The sequence below is a fragment of the Hippopotamus amphibius genome, chromosome 9 (assembly GCF_030028045.1).
Source record: "Hippopotamus amphibius kiboko isolate mHipAmp2 chromosome 9, mHipAmp2.hap2, whole genome shotgun sequence".
NCBI lineage: Eukaryota > Metazoa > Chordata > Mammalia > Artiodactyla > Hippopotamidae > Hippopotamus > Hippopotamus amphibius.
The window spans coordinates 126,544,850-126,567,499 of record NC_080194.1 but is presented as its reverse complement, the minus strand read 5'-3'; the positions used below and the strand labels follow the sequence as shown (position 1 = coordinate 126,567,499).

Below are 22,650 nucleotides of genomic sequence, written 5' to 3'. Positions count from 1 at the left end.
AACATTGGTAGAATTCTCCAGTGAAACCATCTGGACCTTGTGGGGAAGTTTTAAAATTATGAATTCAATTTCCTTAGCAGTTAAAGGGGTATTCAAATCATCTCTTCCATATTGGGTGAATTGTGGTTGTTTGTATTTTACAAGAAATTGGTCTATTTTATCTATGTTGTCAAATTTATGTGTGTAGAGTTGTTCATAGCATTCCTTTATGATCCGTTTTAATGTCTGCTGGGTCAATAGCAACATCCCATTTCATTCCTGATGTTGGTGATTATTGCCCTCCTTTTTTTCTCTGTCACTCTTGCTAGAGGCTTGCAATTTTTAAAATATCTTTTTAGAGAGCCAGCTTTTCTCTATTGTTTTTCTGTTTTCAACTCCCTGACAATTCCTGCAATCTTATTTCCTGTTCCATTTGTGCCTGCTTGGGATTTATTTAGTTCTTCTTTCTCTATTTTCTTGAAGCAGGAGCTTATTTACAGATTTTTAGACTTTTCCTTTTTTTATTGAAAACATTTAATACTATACATTTCCCTCTCAGTGCTGCTTTAGCTGTGTCTCATATGTTTTCATATGTTGTATGTTTCCTTTCATTAAGTTCAATGTATTTTTTTTTTTAATTTATCTTGAGACTTCTTTGACCTGTGGATTACCTAGAATTTTACTGGTTAGTTTCCAAGTCTTTGGAGATTTTCCTGTTATCTTTATGTTCAGGACATGGTCTATCTTGGTACATGGCCCATGGGCTCCTGAAAAGAATGTATATTGTACTTTTGGGGGTGGCGTTTTCTACAAATGTTGGTTATGTCCTGTTGGTTGATGATGTTGAGTTTTTCTCTAACTTTATTGATATCTTATCTAGTTGTTCTTCAGTTGTTGAAAGAGGGATGTTTAAGCCTCTGATTACAAGTATGGAATTTTCTACAAATTTTTTTGGTTCTATCCATTTTTTATTCATATTTTACAGCTCTTTTGTTTGGTACATACACATTTAGGAGTCTTATAAATTATCTCCTGGGTTTTGACTCTCCTCTCTAGTACTCTGTCCTAAGTATGATAGGTGCCTTGGTCCCTGAACAACCAGCTCTGTTTTTTGGGGTTTTTCTTGGTTTGAGGTTTTTTGGTTTGTTTTTGTTTCTTTTGTTTTTTGTTTGTTTGTTTGTTTTTTGGGGCCGCACTGCACAGCATGTGGGATCTTAGTTCCCTGACCAGGGATCAAACCCATGCCCTTGGCAGCAGCATGGAGTCCTAACCACTGAATCACCATGACAGTCCCCTGGACAACAAGTTCTGATCCCTCAGTTCAGGGAGTCCACCAGCCTTCACCTGGGTTCTACTTCTCTCTGCATGGAAACTCTGTTAAGGCAGTAAGCTAGGGCAATTGTAGGGCTCACCTCATTTGTTCCCTATCTCTCAAGAGTCACTGTCTGTCATTGCCTGGTGTACCGTGCCATAGGTTGAATGTCTCCCCACCCCCACCCCCCAATTCATATGCTGAAACTTAATCCCCATTGTGATGGTGTTTGTAGGTGGGGCCTTTGAGAGGTGATTAGTCATGAGAGTCTGGAGCCCTCATGAATGGGATTCCTGCTCTTTTATAAGAGGCCCCAAAGAGCTCCCCTACCCCTTCCACTATGTGAGGACATAGTGAGAGGATGGCCCTCTATGAACCATGAAGTGCATTCTCACCAGACAATGAATCTGCCAACCTCCACAACTGTGGTAAATGACTTTCAGTTTGTTTAGAAGCCACTCAGTCTATGGTATATTTTTTTAAATCAGCACAAATGGACTAAGACATACAGTGTTACGCAAACCATTGTTTCATGCATTTTGTCCATTATACCGTCATTTAAGGTGAGAGATTAAGTCTGGTCCCTGTTATTCCATCTTGGAACTAGAACTCCAATCTCTCTCTCTCTTTTTTTTAGAATTAATGAAGAAAAGAAAAGCAATTGTCTTTTGTGGTTTCTGTTTTCCATTGTAGAGACACATTACTATGCATACTAGCAATAGTTGTCATTTATTTACCATTTTGCTTTGGGCCAGGCCCTCTGCTAAGTGATGTTCACTCGTTAGCCTACTTAATAAATAATTTGAAGCCCTCATAGCTTCTACCATCATTAAAAAATACAGCATGAGCATTTTGTTTAAGAAAAGTCTACAATATCCTAAATGAAAGGGGTTACTAACAAATATAAATAGCCTTGATATAGGATACTTCCCTTCTGCTTAATAAATGGACTGTTGTTTACCTCCCACACTTCATTTGTGTACCTGGACACAAAACCAAGCTAAGGCTTCAGGACATTTGAGGGAAAGAAACCAGACCACCTCAAATCTGATTAACATTCTTCACTCTTCTGAACTGTATTTCTTTGCTTGGCCCTCACATCAAATAAGCCTCAGGTGAGACAATGCATCCCAGAAGCAGAGTTCAGTTTAAAACAGGAGTTCAGTAGGAATGACCACTAGAAAGCTGATAGGCACCAGGCAGTAGCTTTCTAGTCAGTTGGGCAGAACAAGAAATAGCATGATTATTCTTCCAACTTCCAAATATTTGCATTCTGTTTCAATACTGTGATACGTGCTTATATGCACACCCAAGATTTCTTCTAGTGTTTGCCTGGTAATTTAAATGACAGATCAACCTAGTTAACTTTTAGACTTCTAAAAAGAAATAATAATGAATAAGGACAGGGCAAATCGCAACTGGACTTTTGCAGGAAAAATGTGGGGAGATGCAAAAAAATTATAACTCCTTACCTGTTCAGATTATATTGCCTTATCATTTGCTAGTCCTCGCCAAATATCTCTTATCCTTGCCAATATCCCTAATAGCTTTGCCTTTCTTTCTTCTTTTATTGTAAGTCTCATGATGGGAAGACCATATGTGCCTTATGTACTGCTGATTCTTCAGTGTCCGCTATGTGTCTGACACATGGTAGATGCTCACTGAACACTGTTCAAAGGAGATTCACCTTTTTCAGACAGTTGCTGGGTCAGGGATACATGGCAGGTATAGGACTTGTACGCTGCTACTCCTCCATGCCTGACCCATGACAGACATCACTAATCAATCACAGCACTCCTCCCTGCTCAGTCTACACCCAGGCTCAGAATCCACTGCTTCAGACTCCAAGTAGCTCCCTTGCCCATCTCCCCCCCCACCCCTTCCAGCGTATCCACATCTAAAATCCAGTGTATGAATAAATCATTCCACACATGGTCTGAAGAGGGCAGAGTAAGACAGAAACATAATATAAATAACAACCTCTCCTTCTAAACTGCATAGGAGTGACTTCTTCCTATGTGTGCCCCTATTTTCTGGCTAAAATAATTTGAAGCAGCCGTGGGAACTCTTAGATAGGTCAGAAAATATTTGAATAACCATGTTTATGTTTCTCCCAACCCCTTTCAATAAACAAGTTAATCTACCTGAGCAGATCAACTAGGGAAATAAAACACAATTATTCCAAAAATCAAAGAAAAAAACAAAAAAACAAAAAACCCTCTCATTGTTCAACCATCTGCTTATTCCAAGTGGTCATGGGGGGAGGGCCTCTGAATTATGAAGCTAATGGCCCAGTCCCAGGATTCATTTCCTCAGATTTCTATTCTGCACAGTGGGAGAGGACCACCCCTGGCTCACTCCCCTTCCTCTCACACCACTTAGGGGAGTTTCTCATAGTTTCTCCTTTACTGGAGTTTCTCATATTTAGATTTGAGTGTCTGGGGGCAAATGCAACCCCAAAAGAGCAAGACACAGTTAAACAGCAAACAGCACCTGCCATTCAGACAGTGCTGAATAAATACTGGCGAGTAGTATCTATTTTCTGAAGGCTTCCTCTCTGCCAGGCACTGCATGAAAGGTTATGTCTAAAACTTTCTAATACTAAAAAAAGCCTTGAACAATAGATAAAATTTCCCTAATTGACAGGATTGAGTAACCAAGTTCAGAGTTTAAGGAACTCCCCCCAAGACCATCCCATTGATGAATGGCTGGGTTGGGAGTGGAACTCAGGTTTATTTAACTCCCAAGGCCACACTCTTCCCACTAAACCATAAGCATCTTGTCCCATAAAAGCAGAGACCATGTTCGTTATTGATAACATCTAGCAATACATCACCGATTTTATTTTTAAGACACTTTTCCATAACCGTTACAAGGCATCAAACACTTTTGGAAAATTGCTCTTCTTTTTATGTTGCACCTGTTTCTTTTTATGGATCTAGATTTTGTAAGAAACCTTTTCCACCTTTTTTAAGTGGAACGAATGTCGTCCCTGCTGGGTAGAAGTAAAAGAAGAAAGCGAGAGGAAGAGAAGGAAGGGAAAGGGGGGGAGGATCTGATGTCGAGTGCTACATGCAGAAGTCTCTCAGAGGAAAGACCCTCTGGGTAATAGAGGCATCATCCCAGGTGCTTTAGGAGCTCCGTTAAGAACGCAGTTTTCTGATTGACTTGGGCTGAACTCCCAGTTGGTTCACTTACTCTTCGGGGTAATTTGAATGAGTTACTTAACTTCCTGCACCACCCAGGTCTTCTTCTCTAATGTGGGGATGTTAATACCTTCACCCCAGGTTTACTGAGAGGATTAAATGAGATAATCCATGCCAGGGAAATGGTTACTTAAACACAAGTGTTCGGTACATTTGAGCTGTTATGATCAATGATTAGCAATCTTGTGAATTCAAACCTCAGCCCAGAGGATATTCTTTTCTTTCTCTTGAACTAAGCAAATACATCTGTACAAACCCTTCAGTGCTCAGCACTCAACAAAGGGCATTTACAGACATTCAATGAGAGTTGAACGGAAGGGTCAGACTTCACACAGCTGCCAAGCTCACGGATGTGGGCCGGGATCCAAAGGAAAAAAAAAAAAAGATTAGAAATAAAGCTGTTGAACTCTGTGTAATTCTGGCAGAAGTCTGTGCAAGCTGGTAAGAAGATTGGAGCTTCACATTCAGGCGGGCTTTGTGGAAGTTCTTTATGACAACCATGGTAAGAAGCAGCCCATGCATGTGCTCCATCCCAGTGATGCCAGGACCCAGCCTTGAGTCCCCCACAGTCTCAGATATGCTTTGCCTTTATTGTGACCCTTTGGGTAAAGATGCTATTCCGACTATTTAACTCACCAGTCCCCTGGACGACATAGCACCACCAATTGGAAGGGACACTGGCCACGCCCTGGCAGAACATCAGCTCTGCGGTGAGGACCTCCTCTTCTGTCTACCAGCAAGTCATCGAGATAGGATTAGAACCCAGCTCTGTCAGATTCCGGAGCTCAAGGTTTCTTTGTTTGTTTGTTGGGGGGTTGGCTTTTTTAAAGACTTTACTTGAGGGGCAGTTTTAGGTTCACAGCAAAATTGAGAAGAATGTACAGAGATTTTCCATATCACTCCATCCCCCCACATACATAGCCTCCCCCACTACGGACATCCCCCGCCCGAGGGGTACATTCGTTACAATTGATGCACCTACTTGACCCATCATAACCCCACAAAGCCTACAGTTTTCATTAGGGTTCATGCTTGGGATTACATATTCTATGGGTTTGGACACATGTAAAAGAACATGTATCCATCATTATAGTATCATACAGAGTATTTTCACTGTCCTAAAAGAGCTCAGGTTTTTAATCACTGCAAGCTATAATCATCATTTATATGGGCTACATATTAATTATGAAATGTTTTTTTACAAAAACATTTGACTAGCTCGACTTAGCAAATTCTTCGGTTGCACTAAGAAAACCCACTTTTTGAATTTAATTTTCAGGAGGCTGTAGTGTTGAGATTCAGCTGACAGGTACAGTCTGTGCCCTGATACATGGGCTGTATAAATCTGGTAAGCACATCTGCACATGGGAAGATTATAGACATGTTTAAGTCATAGTTCTTTTTCCATTACATTGAAGGCCGAATTTCAAAAACAGTTTCCCTGGGCTCTGGCATCTGCTAAGAAGCACACAGTTGTTTTTTTTTTTTTTAAAGTACTTTCTAATAACATATAAGAGGTAAGAGGCTGCCTTTTCTCATTATTCACATTTTGACATTTGTATTTGTATTTCAGTGTTGTTTATATTTTTGTATTTTTTGGCATCTTTTATGTCAAAGGAAACTCTATAGGTTGACATCTCTTAATAAGCTGGGTTTTTTTTTTAAAGATTATACACCAATTTTTATTCAAAATAATTTTATATATTATTTACAATTAATTTGTGATCTCTTTTGAAAAGGGTAAAATTAGCTTTTACTTTATTCAGAAATTGGTATTTTCCTCATTTGTCATGAAATAGGACACATAGATCAACATGCCTTAAGATATGAATATGTTTTGGAAAGTTTAAATAATGGTTGCCCAAGGTAAAAAACAAAACTACTCATTATTTACTCTTTAAAAATGTAGGCGTAACAGCACGTATGGCTGCAGTGACAAAATGCGTGTGTTCTCCTGTGGCATAAATCAGGCTTATGTGCTCTAGGCAACAGAGGATGTCAACAGCCTATATAAATGCTAAGCATTCACCTTGTCCTTCCCTACAATGCCCTTCTGTTAGCATACAGGACTGCAGCCTTGCAGACCTAGTGTGCACTAATCATTTTGGGTAATTTGTCAAACGATGGGAGAAAATTCATCTACTCAGGATGAAAAGCAATTGCACGTCCTACCAAATCTCTTCTAGATTAACATCCTATGCTTATCCCCCTGGTAGAGCTATTCAATGAGCCTGGTGAACTCACTGTCCTCAGCCGCCCCTCCCAGGGAAGGTACAGTGCAAGTGGCTGAGCTGGGGGGGGGGGGGTGGGAGGGGGTAGTCACTGGCCTCAGGGCAGCTCATTCCCAGGCAGGCAGCTGAGTCAGGCAGAGGCTCTCTTCCCTCCTGAGAATCTGAAGTGGGGCCTCGGGCTCAGAGCTGGTGAGTGCTGAGGCTGGCACTTCGTTGTGGGTTCTGGACCAGATCTGGCACCACTGTCATTGAGAAATGGAGCAGCTAAGGTTGTAGAGAAGCAGGAACTCTGAGTAAACAGGGGAAGCCCGTCTTCAGAGAGAAGGAAGCATCAGGTGTGTAGAGAGAAGAGACCAGAGGCCACGCAGAAGAAGCAGAGGAAAGAGGAAAGGAGAAAAGAGAAAGAGACCTCTAAAGTTTCACTTGACGTCTCACAATTGGGTTCCCTGAGATTCTCCTGAATCCTTTAAAAAACTACAAATTCATTTTTTAGTAGGTTTGGCTAACCTCATACATTTTTCCTATACATCAGATTTGAGAGGAGCCGAGAAATAGTTTATTTGGGAGCACAGGGAACCCAGCAGGGGAGGAAGGAAGATGCAAAGAGAAGTGAAGGCATCCTTTAATAGAGGTTCACTAAGAAGACAGCTATAATGTGGGGAAGTCCCCTACAATGTGGGGAAACCTGTAAAACACATGCCTCCGCATCCTCCCACCCAGGGATGAGGGAGCTGGGGTGTTTATATACCAGTTCCCAAGAGTCATTGGTTCAGGGCTGCTTGCTGGGGCATTAATTTCCTCACAGTTCTGGTTTCCTAGCAGCATAAGCCAAGCAACTTCCCATAATCCTGGGAAATGCCCTCAGGCAGAGGGAGAGAGATCCTTAGCTCCAAGTCTGCAGGAGCACAGAGAAACGGCAAGCCCAGACACAGAAGTGGGGAGGACAGCGTTCTGCAATATGGAAATTTTGGGTCATTGATTCCTTGTTTCTAAAGTAGCAGAAACTGGCACAACAGTGTAAAGCTATTATACCCCAAAAAAGATCGAATAAATAAATAAATATATACATACATACATACATACATACATAAGTAAATAAAATTAAGCATAGCCATGCACTGGATGTCAACAGTTCACAACCATAACTAATGAGTACCTGCCCACCACTGCGGCAATATTTCCAGATCCTTCTTAGTTATGTTGGACTCTGTTCCCTGGTCTATTTCACCATTTCACATTAGGCTAGAGTATCTGAATCGAGTTCCTCTAGGATCTGACTTCTGTCTCTTCCCTGTAGACGTGCCCCTTTCAGCAACTCACTGGCCATCCTCAGCACCTCCACAGTATCATCCTCTAATTCAGGCTTTCCAAGGGAGGGATAGAACCAGTTTTTGAAAGACAAAGGATATTCCTAGAATAGGAATCTAGAGTCTGGCTTCTGATCTGGGTTGCAAGATAGAAACTCTTCTGATCTATAATGTAAAAGATTCCCACTTGGCCAGTGGTTCTTAAATACTAGTTCCTGGATCATAATAAGGCTCACTGAGGAGCCTGTAAAGATAGGAGTCTCCAGACCCTATACTTGGAGATTCTGATTCAGGAAGACAGGCTGGGGTCTGGGTATCTTGACTAAAGTTCTGATCCTCAGCCAGGTATGAGAAACAACTAACAAATGAGATAAAGCCTCTTTCATCTCTAGAATTCTATAATCCACTTAAAAGTCAATTTGGTCTTAGCATCCAGAGAATGATGACTCTGAAAATACTCTGGGGCTCCAGGAGACTGGCATTTCCTCTAAAAGTCTTCACTGGCGGAGCGGGGCGGCCAGCTGCGCGCGGAGCCGAGCAGGGTTAGGATGGACGAGGACGTGCTGCACACCCTGAAGGTCCTCATCATCGGGGAGAGCAGCGTGGGCAAGTCCAGCCTGCTCTTGAGGTTCACAGATGACACTTTTGACCCAGAACTTGCAGCAACAATAGGTGTTGACTTTAAGGTGGAAACAATTTCAGTGGATGGAAATAAGGCTACACTTGCAATACGGGACACTGCTGGTCAAGAAAGGTTCAGAACATTAACTCCCAGCTATTATAGAGGTGCACAGGGTGTTATCTTAGTTTATGATGTCACAAGAAGAGACACCTTTGTTAAACTGGATAATTGATTAAATGAGTTGGAAACATACTGCATGAGAAATGACACAGGAAACATGCTAGTTGGAAATAAAATTGATAAGGAAAATCGTGAAGTTGACAGAAATGAAGGCCTGAAGTTTGCACGAAAGCATTCCATGTTGTTTATAGAGGCAAGTGCAAAAACCTGTGATGGTGTACAGTGTGCTTTTGAGGAACTTGTTGAAAAGATCATTCAGACGCCAGGACTGTGGGAAAGTGAGAACCAGAATAAAGGAGCCAGACTGACATACAGGGAAGAAGGCCAAGGAGGAGGAGCCTGTGGTGGTTACTGTTCTGTGTTATAGATTCTGGGAAATTCCATCTCTTGCATATTTGATCAGATAGTATCAACTTTCTGTATATAAACTCTCTAACTGCTATTTTAGGGTCCTTGCAGTTTGCACATATTTGTTTTGTATCATGGCAGTAAATATTTGCGAGAAATCCTGCTCATTGACTTTTCCAGGTACAGCGTTATGGTAAGCATGCAGTTTGCAGTCTGCAGTTTTTTATGTAACATGAAATAGGTGTACCTTTATAAGTACCTTTGATTTTATGATTTACATTCATCATGTGTTTTTTTAAAAATTCCACCTATCTACTATATGTTGATACAAGGTCTATTTTCAGTCTCCCTTTTGCTTAAATACTTATCAATTACTGAATTAATTGCTACGTAGAACTCCTAAGGACCACTGGGAGATACACAGGCATCATCAAACCTGGCGAATTTCCCTTCAGGAATGACAGAGAGAATGCACCGCAGCTTTCCTAGGATGTTTGTTGACGGATTCTCTTTTAGGTCGAAGCAGAATTCTCTTTACAGGATGTAGCCCAGGACAATTTATAATTAAATCTCTGTTCTGATGATGCTTCTAAAATAGCATTGGTATATTAAAGAAGTTTGGTCTTACTTTTAATTTACTTCAAGTGTAGCTCAGTTGCTTAACTGGAGTTTTGATTCTGTGATATGTACATGGGATTCACGACCCTCTGTGCAGCATTTCAGGGTATGTGGTATTTGACAGAACGGCAGTAAGGTTTCCCCCCATTTTGGTTCCAGAAGGACAGGAGTAGTGTGTTTATGTAACTCATGTGGTACTTACCACTTTTAAAATCAACACCTGTTCCCATAAATGTTGGTAGTAGTTGTCGAAGTACCTCAGTTGTAGCTTGCGTAACATTAATGAATATCTGCATCTTATGACTTCCATAAACGGATAGTTGATACTCAGAAACCTATTTCCATGTTTTGAGGGTTGGGAGAAAAAACACTAAATTATAATTTGAGAAAGGCATATATTGCTTCCAGATTTTGATGTGTGTGGGAAAATACTGTTGCAATGAAAATCTTGGTAATTTACTGTAACAAGTAGCCAATAGTTTACCAAAACCAACTTGTACAGACTAATAAATCTTTTCCACAGTATTCAGTTTTCTTAAAAAAAAAGTAAAAGAAAAAAAATAAAAGCCTTTACTTACTCATTAGTGAAAATCTGCCACAAGATGACCAGTATCCTTGGTAACAAATGGCATCATTATCATCCTTCAATTCAGCCCCCTTTTCAGGATTGTATATATGGACCCCACATACTTACTGCTTACTCTATGATATGTTTCATGTTCTAAAATGAACACAAGTGAGATCAAATGAATTTTCTCACCATCCTTTGCTCCCCCCAGCTTTAGTGCTTGCACTGGTGAACAATTCTACATCTTCCCATATAAATCCTTCACATTTTTTCAGGCTTTGTTCTGTTATCCCCTCCTCCTCTCCAGATAGATAAAGAGTTATAATTATTTTAGGCTTCTTTTAGGGAAGGAAATACTCAAAGCAAGCAAGTATTGCAGAGGTGGAAAATGTCTTTTTACACACAGCCCAGGCATTTCTAAAGAGCGTCAAGATTACCTCCATAGTTATTTCCAAACCCTCTAAATTATTTCCTGGAGGAAAATGCTCAAGAAGTCAAAACACCTGTCAACACATTAAGACCTGAGGTTTTCATAAGCCATTCTCTCTTCTTAAAGTGAGGCATTCTGTGCATGTTTTTGCAAGACACATCATGGGGCCATTCACTCTTCCAAACAGCTTTCTCCCAAATCTCATGTGTCCTACAAGTACCAGCACTTAACCAGGAGAAGTATCACTCCTTCACAGAGGTAGAAACAACCTGACCTAAGTTAACACAGAAGATGACCCTACAATCCAACTTGCAAACAGGCAAAATTCTGCTTTCACATATATTCCTACCTTCCAACAAACAAATCTGTAACCATAAAGTCATCCCTTCGTTTCTGCTGGGGATTTGTTCCAGGATCCCCACAGTTACCACAGTCCGGGGATGCTCAAGTCCGTTATATAAAATGGCGTGGTAACTGCATCTCACCTAAGTACATCCTCCTGAATCCTTTAACTCATCTCTAGATTACTTATAATAGCTAGTACAATGTATATGCTATGTAAAGAGCTGTAAATACAACACAAATGCTATTTAAATGGTTGCCAGCACACGGCAAGCTCAACTTTGCTTTGTGAAACTTTCTAGAATTATTTTTTCAAATATTTTCAATTCGTAGTTGGTTGAAGCCATGAGTGTGGAATCCATGGATATGAAGGAACCAACCGTATCAAGGTTTACGGGCTTAACTTAGAACAGAATGAAGCAAACTCTGTAGATGGCCAGAAACACTTCAGTAACAAATCACACTCCAGGGTTTTGATAACATTCCTAGAGGCAGAACTATTAGGCTGTCCAGGCAGCTGTACACAGGCAGTGTCTTTGGTTTTGTGGTCTACATTTTAAAATTTTCTATTAGATTTGTTTGAAGGCTCCTGGAGACTACCCTGCTCATCTTGTTAGCCCTAGAACACCTGCAAGATGGTAGAACGTGGCAGGCACTTGATAAGCAAATTTTGAGTAAATGAGTGAATGAGTGAGTGAGTGAGTGAATTAGATTCACCGTGGTTGTTACTCCAGGCTGAATATTAGAATCAACTGGGGAGATTTTAAAAAACCCTGATGCTCAGGCCCCAATCTTAGAGAAATCAAGTCAGAATCTCTGGATCTCGGTGACCCCTTCTCTCTCTCTTTCTGTCTCTGAAGTGTATAATAGTATGTATTTCAGGCAATTCTACTGTGCAGTGGTAGCTGAGAAAGAAGAGATCAGCATAATCACATAAAAAACTAAGCTCCCTTGTTGAGTATTTCCATTGCAACAGAAGCTACTCATATCTGAGACCACGAGACCATCTGAAAAACAGGATCAGATAAATTATTTAACGTTATCCCCGTATGCTTTGTTGATTGTGTTAAATGAAATGAATTCTGGTAGAAGCAAACACTGCTTTGACTAAGTGTGAGTGTACATACATACACGTACATACAGATACACATACATGCACATGTTCATATATATAGCATTAACTAAAGATTCATCAGTGCTTCTAGGACACTGTTTTGAATGGAACATGAATTAGATTAACTATCCAGATTATGCAGAGAGATTTAGCTTAATGACCTACAATTACTTTAATGGCTTTGAAATTCAGAAGGTAAGAAGACACTGTGTTTCTTCCATTGAGCATTAAATATAAAATGCCTCTGATTGACTGTCATGAAAACCCAATTTTATTGCTATTTGAATTATTCAGAATCAATATCCAGCATTAGCCAGCATGGGGAAGCTCAAATATAAGGCAGCTTCTGAAAGCAACGTTTCCCTATATTGAGTAATTGTGCCTTGTGTGAGGGATAATGAGCTGTTTGCTGCATGTCACCACTTCAGATACATCGAGAATTAACAACTTTATCTTCCCTTTATATTATGTAATAAAAGGGATTACTTCACAGAGATGAACAATTTTCAAGGTTATGAAACATTCGAAATACAGTTGGGCTCAAGGAATCTTGCCTCATCTGTAAGGCGAGAGGGTTTTAACTGTTTACACAAGAGAGACATTTGCGAAAGTTATGTTTTTAGTTATCTGATAAGTAAACTGCAACCTTGTATTTCCCCAAGCTGAAAATTGCTCACAGACAAAAACAGGACACCAGAGTCATCCTGTAGAAGCTTCGCTTCAGATGTGACTCTTAGAAGTGCCACTGCTTGAAGAAATTTGCCAAGAAGCATAAAGAAAAAGTTAGGGAATGATAGTAAAAAAAAAAGAATAAACAGAAAATGTTGAATCGTCGTGTGTTGACGACGTGGCTGGCCCGATGCTAGTAACCTGACTGCGTTATTTCATATAAGTCTCAGAACAAACCTATGAAGGCAGAACTAGTATTCTCCCCATTTTACAGATGAGGATGTTAAAGGGACCTAAGGAAACGTTCTTCTCCCCACCTCTATGTGCATAAGGACTATAGCTGGGTTCCAAAATAGGCTGCAGGATTTCAAAAGGAAATCACGAAATCCTATACTCTATGAATAATTCTGCTCACATGCCATAAGAGAAGGGACAGAGAAACGAAGTAAAATACACTGGAAAACACTAAAGACTGAATTGCCTGTCAAAGCAGAAGTCGGATGGGTTCTACTGAAATCCACGAGGTACTTCAGGGAGGTCTTTACACGTGTCAGCTTATGTCGTGAGTGGCTGGGGCATCCATTAAGTGGACCCATTCCTCATTTCCACTTCCAGGAAGGAGGAGCTAAAATACCCCCAGCCCCATTTCACACGGAAACTCAGTATAGCTGCTGAACTCCACTCACACAGACCTCCCAAGAGCTGCTTATATTGTTTCCTTTCCCCTCATTAAAGTCCTAGCTCAGGCTAATAAATCAGTGTACAATTTGTGTATAATCTAATTTTTGCCTTGTGCTGCATCTGGTGTAGGTGGAAGCAGGGGAAACATGGAAAAAAAGGAACAACTGGAAAATGAAGACTAATGAGAACTTGGATCCTGAAGAAAATATCCTTTAGAGATGCCCGGTTGGAGACTGTCGGAATAACAGGAAAAAATGAGTGTGACCTCTTCCTTCTGTGGAATTGTGACGTGTGAAGGTGTATGCAAACCCATAGATCCATACCTCCAAATACGTGAAAGTCACGGCGAGTTTTCACTGTATGCAGTCATTCCTCTGGGTCTGAACTGCCTCCCGGTCTGGGTAGCTCACAGGCTGTGCCATTAGGAGGTGTGAATGGTGTCCTGGGAGTGTCCTCTGTTTCTCTTCCCAGACGTTTATAGCACAGCCAATAATAATTCCCAAACCACCCCCAAGTCATCCCACAGAGAACACTTGGCGTTCCTTAAAACTAGCCGGATATATTAGGTACCCGGGTAGGGAACACAGCAATTACATAAGTTAATGGTATTCAAAGATATAAGTTTAAGGAAGAAGGAGTCACAGAAAAAGAAAAGCTTGTTTGCATGCTGAGGGTTTCAGTCCAAACCCTCCTTGCTAACTTGGTCTTTGGGCGTGCACACGTGATTGAAATCACCTCGTTTGCTGAAGCAGTGGAAGATTACAAGGACAGTGGCCGTTTACTTTAAAGGCACCATTCTCTTCTCTCCTTTTTTACCGGGACCTGCACATGCCAAAGCATCGTACTTTGATTTCAGTTTATTGGGTGGCATTTCCACCGTCACCTAGACAGGACTGAAGACAGGTCATGATTTCATCTCATTTACAAAGTGGGGGAGAAAGTTATCTTTTGCAAGTGCAAAATTTGTTTTTGTCCATTGACAGGAAGTAATTTGGAAGGACTCTAACTAAAACCTAATGAGACTATTACATAAAAACAGAGTCACAGTGAAGCTCAAAAATTTCCCTCCATAGGGGAAAAACTGGTCAAGTTCTACAGAAAACAGGTGAGCTCTTTCTATGCATGAAACATGGATTCGGTTTTAATAACAGTAAAAAAGGAAATGTACTGCCCCCTCCTGGCTCTGCAAGACAAAGTCCTATTATATTTAACACCAAACTACATAATGATGTAGGAGTCAACACTGAACAAATCTTAGCTCCTTGCTCTTAGCGGAGAGAGCAAAGTTGATTTGCAATTCTGAAAGGATAATGAAAGGGCCAGTGTTATTATTTAATGTAAAAATAGATTTCCTGGTTTCTTTCAAGTGTTTATCATCAGATACAGGGAACAATATCAAGCTGAATTATCAAGGATCATCTCTGATAAATCAAATGAAGAACACTGTTGGAAAAAAGGCAAACTGTGTGAACAGCCTGATGCTTGAGGAGAATACACAGCCCATAAAATAGCTTAAAATGATAGACTCCTCAACAGTTTGGGTTCATTTACTAAAGAAAGAGAAATATGCCCTGGACGTGGAGTTTGAGAACTGATGACTCAGCAGAGCTCTCAAATGTTGACTTTGAGGAAAATACCCACTCCTCCCAAATTGCTAAGTGGGCATCTTGCATGCCTTCAGCCAAGGGCCAACATGGGATCCTGCTAGTTCCCCATTTTCTCCTTGTTTTATACCTGGGTGAGTGCTCTCTGCTCTGCCAAGGAGTCAGGCTGGGAAACAATGGCGTGAACCCTAGGGCAGGACACCCAGGTCCCTAAAGTTAAGCCCTAAAGGACACAGTCAGAAAGACCGGGGTCTAGGTGAGACCCATCACCAGCTACTAAAAAGGTTTCTACTCCATTGTAAAAAAAAAGTGTCTTCACTTGGGACAGATGTATATTTCTCTACATCATCCTTTGTTTTAAAAATGAAAACTTGCATTTTAAAATATTAATATAGGCACACAATAAAATCAGAGACCACAATATAAAATAATAAACAAGACATCCCCTTACTGCCCTCTACTTCCAAGGAAACCAGATAGTGCTGTGTGTAGAACCTTCCAGAAATGCTATGTACAGGCAACAAATTCAATCTATACTTGTAGTTTTTTCTACTCAAATAGGAACCTAATCTGTATAACATTTTGCCCTTGGTATTTTCATCAATAGTAGACCTTTGAGATTACTTTATAGTGGTACCTCTGAACAGTTATCTTTTTTATCCACAATTGTATGGTGCTCCATTTTATGACCTGCATATTTTCAAGTAATCCTCAAACCACTATGTACAGTTGGTATCTATATCATGTTATTGTCTGGGTGAGGAACATGAGGAAACTGTGTGTCCAAAGCCACATGGTATTTAGTGGGGGAGCCAGGATTATTTATGCCACAATGTTCACACTTTTATCCACTGTCTTAGTCTATTTGGGCTGCTATAACAAAAATACCAAAAACCGGGAGCTTTACAAGTACCACCAATACCATAAAAACTTTTATTTATCATAGTTCCGGAGGCTTGGAAATCCAAGATCAAGGCACCAGGAGATCCAGTGTCTGGTGAGGATTTGCAGACAATCATCTTCTCCTTGTACCTTACCTGGCAGCAGAGGTGGGGAGCTCTCTGGGGTCTTTTTAAAAAAGCACTAATCCCCTACACGAGGGCTCCACCCTCATGACCTAATCATCTCCCAAAGGCCCCACCTTCTAATCAGACTGGTGATTAAATTTCAATATACAAATTTTGGGGGGATATAAACACTTATCCAGTAAGTGCCCACATACAAACAAGTTCCCGTTCCAAGAGCACAGCACATTCATAAGTCCCAATTTGTTCATAAGTCCAACATAGGTACCCAACGAACACAATCGGCTATAGAGTACTGTACTGTAATAGCTTTATAATACTTTTCTCACAAATAATCCATAAAAACAAGCACAAAAAATAAAGAAAACTGTTTTAATCTTACGGTATGGTACCTTGAAAAGTACCAGCTACATCACCACTGTTTTAAGCTTGCTTCCGGACATCCTGGTCTTGAAATAAAGATACAGTACTACTGTACTCTATACAGTACTGTACAGTAAAGTACACAAAAGCACAACCACTTGTAGAGGATGCACGCACGTGAAAATGTATGCCAGACACGTGAACTAACTTTCGTGATTGGACGTACGAATGCACGGGCACATCTTTGAAAGTTTGCAACTTGAAGGTTCTTATGCGGGGACTTACTGTATTACAGCATCCACTGTATTATACCGCCTTCCTAAATATTAGCTGTTGCTATTATTCTGTTTTACACAAGTATCAAAAGCCAAGACGCATGGGCTGTGAAAATATTGGTGTCACCATCACCACTCAGAGCGCACTGCCTATGCTTCCCTGCAGTCTTTGCATCTCTCAGTTCCTTTCTGCTTAGCACTGATGGGAGCTACTTAGGGGTGAGTAATCAAGTGTCAAACACCAGAGCGTGCAGCACCCCTGAACTGCCCAGAAGCAGAGGGCCCCCTCGTCCCCAACCACAAATACGCACTCCAGCCCCCGGGGGGTCAGACCAGGCACAGATGTCAGTATGCCGAAGCTGCATTTGGATTTCTTACTGATGAATATTACAGCCAACGTACCCATCTGGCCACCAAGATAAATAATGTAAAAATGAAGATATGCTTACATAATTCATGCAGTATTGATGAACGGGGCCCTTAATTCAGACGGCTCCTACAAATCATTTAATTATGGTCTGTGCAACGCTAAGAGAGAAACAGCATTTTAGCCATGTGTAAACGGGTACGGTTTGAAGACGCAAAGTGCACAACACAGAAACTCAAGGCCCCCCCTTGATTATTATAAAGAAACCTGTGGATTCTCATAAACGCGAGATGAAACATGGTACTGAATACAGGAAACCGCACTTCCGGGCAAAATGCCATGTGTTTACTTTCAAGGTAAGGATTCCATCTGTGGCCTATGCCACTTTCACCAGGAAGTGGTGGGCGGGAGCAAGAAAATAAAACGTTGCCAGTTATTCTGCAAAGGGCATGCTTCCTGAGGAGATAGCCAAGATTACAAGACCTGAACACCTCACTACCATTAGGAAAGCTATTATAAACAAACAAACCAAAAAAATAAAAAAATTTAAAAAACAAAAAATAAAATAACAAGTGTTGGTGAGGATGTGGAGAAATTAGAATCTTTGTGTGCTGTTGGCAGGAATGTAAAATGGTGCAGCCACTGTGGAAAGCAATATGGCAGTTCCTCAAAAAATTAGAAATAGAGTTATTCAGCAGTTCCACTTTGGGGAATAATCCCACAAAAATTGAAAGCAAGGCCTCACAGAGGTATTTGTACACTCGTGCTCAAAGCTGCCTTATTCACAGTGGATAGAAAGTGGATGCAACTCAAGTGTCCATTGAGGGGTGAATGAATAAGCAAAACCTGATATATACATACAATGGAATATTAGCCTTAAAAAAGGGAAGGAAATGTGACCCATGCTACAACATAATGAACCTTGACGATATTTTGCTATGTGAAACAAGCCAGTCACAAAAAGCAAACACTGTATGATTCCACTTTTATGAGGTCCCTAGAGTCATCTAACTCATGGAGACAGATGATAGAATGGTGGTTTCCAGGGGCTGGGGGAGAGGAAGTGAAGAGTTGTTTTACAATGAGTATAAATTTTCAGTTTTGCAAGATGAAAAATTTCTGGAGATTGGTTACACAATAATGTGAGTATACTTAATACGACTGAACTGTACGCTTTAAAAAATGGTTGCGAGGGTAAATATTACGGTATGTGTATTTTACAATTATTATTATTTTTTAATTACACAAGGTGTAGACGGGACATCCAGCAGAGGAAGCATCCCATTATTTATCATGCACTGACTCTGCCTTACACTGAGCTGAGAGATCTACATTCATGATCTCTTTGTAACCCTCATGATACTTATGTCAAAGAGGCATCAATAGGCATTGCCCCATCTTCTATGGGGGTCCATCTGTGGCTCAGAAACCAGCTAACGTCACGGGGGCAGCCTGTCAGGGTGAAGTAGATGGATCCTGCAAAGAGAACTCGTGAATCACAGTTTTGCCACCCAGCAATGTCCTCCATCCTTCCGGAGCACCAACTTCATCAGCAAATAGGGTAACACACTCATGAATGAAACTCAAGTTTCCTACCCCTTATATGGGTCCCAGCATGAGTGACCCCCTCCTGTCTCCACGTCCATCCCACACGTCTTTCCTTCTCACCCACTATATGCCAGAAGTACTGATCTCACTTCCGCTTCTCCACCACGCCAACCTCTTTCCAGCCTCAGGGCCTTTGCCTTTGCTATTCTCCCTGCCTGGCTTGTCCTTTCCTGAATTATCCTTGGTTGGCTCCTCTTCCACCTGTAGGTCTCCATTCAACTGTTACCTCCTCCAAAATGGCTTCACTTTCAAACTAATCATTCTGAAGATGAGCCTCTCCTACCACCATCAACTATCTATCACCACCATCAATCACTATAGCATCACTGTACGGACTCCATCACATCACTTATCAAAACCTGTAATTATCTTGTTCACATATTGGCTTACTTCTTTATCATCAATCTCTCCCACTAAAATATACACTTTATAAGAACAAGGATAGGTCATTATCATTCGCCATTTCATCCCCAGGACTTGGAATAGTTCCAGCATACCTGCTGCATGGAAAGAACCAACAAATAAATATTAGCTGCTGTTATAATGTTGTAGGGTGACTTTGTTCTGATAAGAAAATGAAAGATTGTGATACCTTGACAAGGAGCTCAGTGGTCAGGTTTTCCGCAGAAAATACCCACCAGCTAAGAAAGAACTAGTCACTGGCTCTGAAAGAATACAAAGACATGCTTTCAACTCCAGGACCTCCCTAGGCGAAAGCCACTCTCCCTCTGGGTCAATCAAGGGAATGTCTAAAGAACCCAGTCTTTCCTTTGGGTCCATGTACAGACTCACAGCCCCCACAGCCCATGCTAACGACACAGGCCTGGTCCAGCAGCATCATCAATAATCAAACCACGTGACGGGCTTTCAACTGGTTTATCACTTGTCAGTTCCAAAGACGCTTGCTGAGCTGACAGAGAGAGTCGATCCAGGATGTGACATATAAAAATAACTGTATTTCTGGGTAAAAAATGACTTATACTGCTCAGGCTCATAGGCTATCTTAATTCATATGGTTGACTGTGCATGATTTTTGGTTGTTAAGTCTGAACTTTTGAGTTTGGCATTTTGAATTTGTCATAATGAGTGCCAAAATGTGTCAAGCAGATACATCATCCTGCTCTCAAAGTTCTCTTTCTCTAGGAGATTAGACTCCATTGGAGGGTACACAGTCTAGCAGTGCCTTATACACACACAGCAAAGAGGGGAGGGATTTGATTTGTCACAAAACTGAGAAGTTCAAGGCTGCAGGCTCAATTAGATGCAGGTGCCAACATTCAAATGGTTTCAGAAATGAATATCTTTTTAACATTTTGTTTTGTGTTCAGACTGGCTTTCCCTATTGTCTTGGTCCATTCAGGCTGCTATAACAGAATACTATAGACTCAGGGGCTTAAAGAGCAAACATTTATTTCTCACAGTTCTGAAGGCTACGAAGTCCAAGATCAAGGCATCAGAAGAAGAGCTGATGTCAGCTGGGAGCCCACCTCCTAGTTTGCATATGGCTATCTTCTCCTTATATCCTCACATGGTAGAGAGGAGACAGAGACAGAGACAGAGAGGGCGCACTCCTATCTTTTCTGATAAGGGCACTAATCCCATTCATGACTGTCCCATCTGCATGACCTAATTACCTCCCAAAGGCCCCATCTCCAAATATCATCACTTTGGGGGTTAGGTTTCTAACATATAAATTTTGCAGAGGTGCAAACCTTCAGTCCATGGCACCCATTACTACAACATGGTCATCAGATATCCCAGGTCAGCATCCTATTTATTTCATAACCCTAGGAAAAACAGTTTATTTCCAGGAACAAATCTCATTGGACAGAGGGGCCCATTGGTGAACCAATCACCATGCCCAGTGGAATGGAAAGTGCTGATTGGACAAGCCCGAGTCATGGCAGATACTTGGAGTTAGAGGGAGTATCAGTCCTGTCTGAATGACAGGGACTCTAAGAAGGAAAGGTGCAGCTGCTCAACCAGTCCAAGATGGGTTCCATTCCCAGAAGATGGAAGAGTAAGTTCTGGGCAGACAAGCAGGCAAGCAATCAGATTTTAGCTGCAGAAATGGGCATGTGAAGGTAGAGTTGGCCACAAAATATGAGAAACGTAGTAAAACAAAAACAAACAAAATGGAAAAAAAAAATCTAGTCTTTAATGGTACTTCCAATCTCCCAGTTGCACATGTATATTTAGAGGTAGGAAAGAAGAGGGAACTGGGGTGGGGGTGGGGGCAGTGGCTGTCAGAAATACCAAGATGATATCCGAGGTGGATTTGGAAAGGTGAAGAGGAGCTTGCCCAGGTGAGCAGTCTAGGCAAAGGGAAAGCATGCGCAAAGGCAATTTCTTGCATCTTTTTTTTTGGGCGGGGGGGCCGTGTTGGGTTTTCCTTGCTGTGCACAGGCTTTCTCTAGTTGCAGAGAGTGGGGGCTACTCTTCATTATGGTGCGCAGGCTTCTCAGTGCGGTGGCTTCTCTTGTTGAGGAGCACAGGCTCCAGGCGAGTGGGCTTCAGTAGTTGTGGCTCATGGGCTTAGCTGCTCCGTGGCATGTGGGATCTTCCCCAACCAGGGCTCGAACCTGTGTCCTCTGCATTGACAGGCAGATCCTTAACCACTGCGCCACCAGGGAAGTCCTCCTGCATCATTTTTATCAATGATGCTATGAGGAAGAGTATTATAATCCCCATTTTAGAAATGAAGGAACCCATCCATGGTCACCCTTTTTGTGGGATTTGCCTCAGGCCAATCTAATTCCCAAAAAACTCACCTTTTCACGAGGACCACCATGTACTATTGAGCACCGCCAGCTCGCACAACTGTAGCGGCTAAAATCACGTAGATTGTGAGGTGAATGGCGCCCCTAGCGTCGGGCACTGGAACTTCGGCCAGCTGTGCATGGTAGCCCTGCATGAGCCACTGGACCAAGGAGACAGGCTTAAGGAGACACGGATTAAGGCTGAACTTTAATCCCAAGGCACCTTCATACTCTGGTAAGAAACCCGGACAGTACTAGTTAATGTTCTCATGAACCACAGCATTTTATTTTCTGATTTTGCGTAGCCTACAAAGATTTAATATGAATTCTGCCATGCAATTCACTTCTTTCCAGCTCTCAGGATAAAAGCCACCCACAAAGAACAAGCCAGGCATTGCTAGGCCAGGTGAGTAGGGGCATTTTAAAGAAATGGGTTTTCCAAGTATCTTATCTGGGTGGGAGAGGAAGCTAAAAAAAAAAAAAAAAAGGAAAATTCGCTAGAGAAACCAAGCTCGGCCAATCTAGGTTTTTAGCTCTTAAGACTCCTTGGGAGTTTTCGGCAACAGAGGCAATGAAGTTCTGTTAGAGAATAAATTGGTTGGGACACAAAGCTCCTTACAGATTACAACCTCCTTCCTTGCCAATTACAAACTTGGCAATCATTTGTTTATTAACCTGATGGCTTGCTACATTAAATAGCATCACATATTTATAATGCGCCAAGATAAAGCTGTAGCATTCAAAATCACTAACCCCATCTGTCCCTCCTCACCCTGGTCCCTCACTCTAAAGCACTTTTGAAGATAATTCAATAGAACAGGGTTTCAAAAAGTTTAAAACTTTCTCCTGCATTGCCTCAGGGAAAGGTTCCCTGTTCTGTGTGTGTGAGTGATAAGGTTTAGCCCCATAAATTCATTCTAAGGAGAGTTTGTGAAAGTATTTGGAAACACTGTGGCTCAGTCCCAAGAGGCAGGCATCCCTGCATCCCCCCCCCCCCCCCCCACCCCACTGCTGCACACAGACTTCAGGGGAAGTAGCAAAG

The 22,650-nt window shown here is 41.4% G+C and overlaps 1 pseudogene; it reads left to right on the top strand.

The window, feature by feature from the left end:
* Positions 1-8,583: 8,583 nt before the first annotated feature.
* Positions 8,584-9,204, top strand: LOC130860549 (ras-related protein Rab-18-like; annotated as a pseudogene).
* The last annotated feature ends 13,446 nt before the right edge of the window (positions 9,205-22,650 follow it).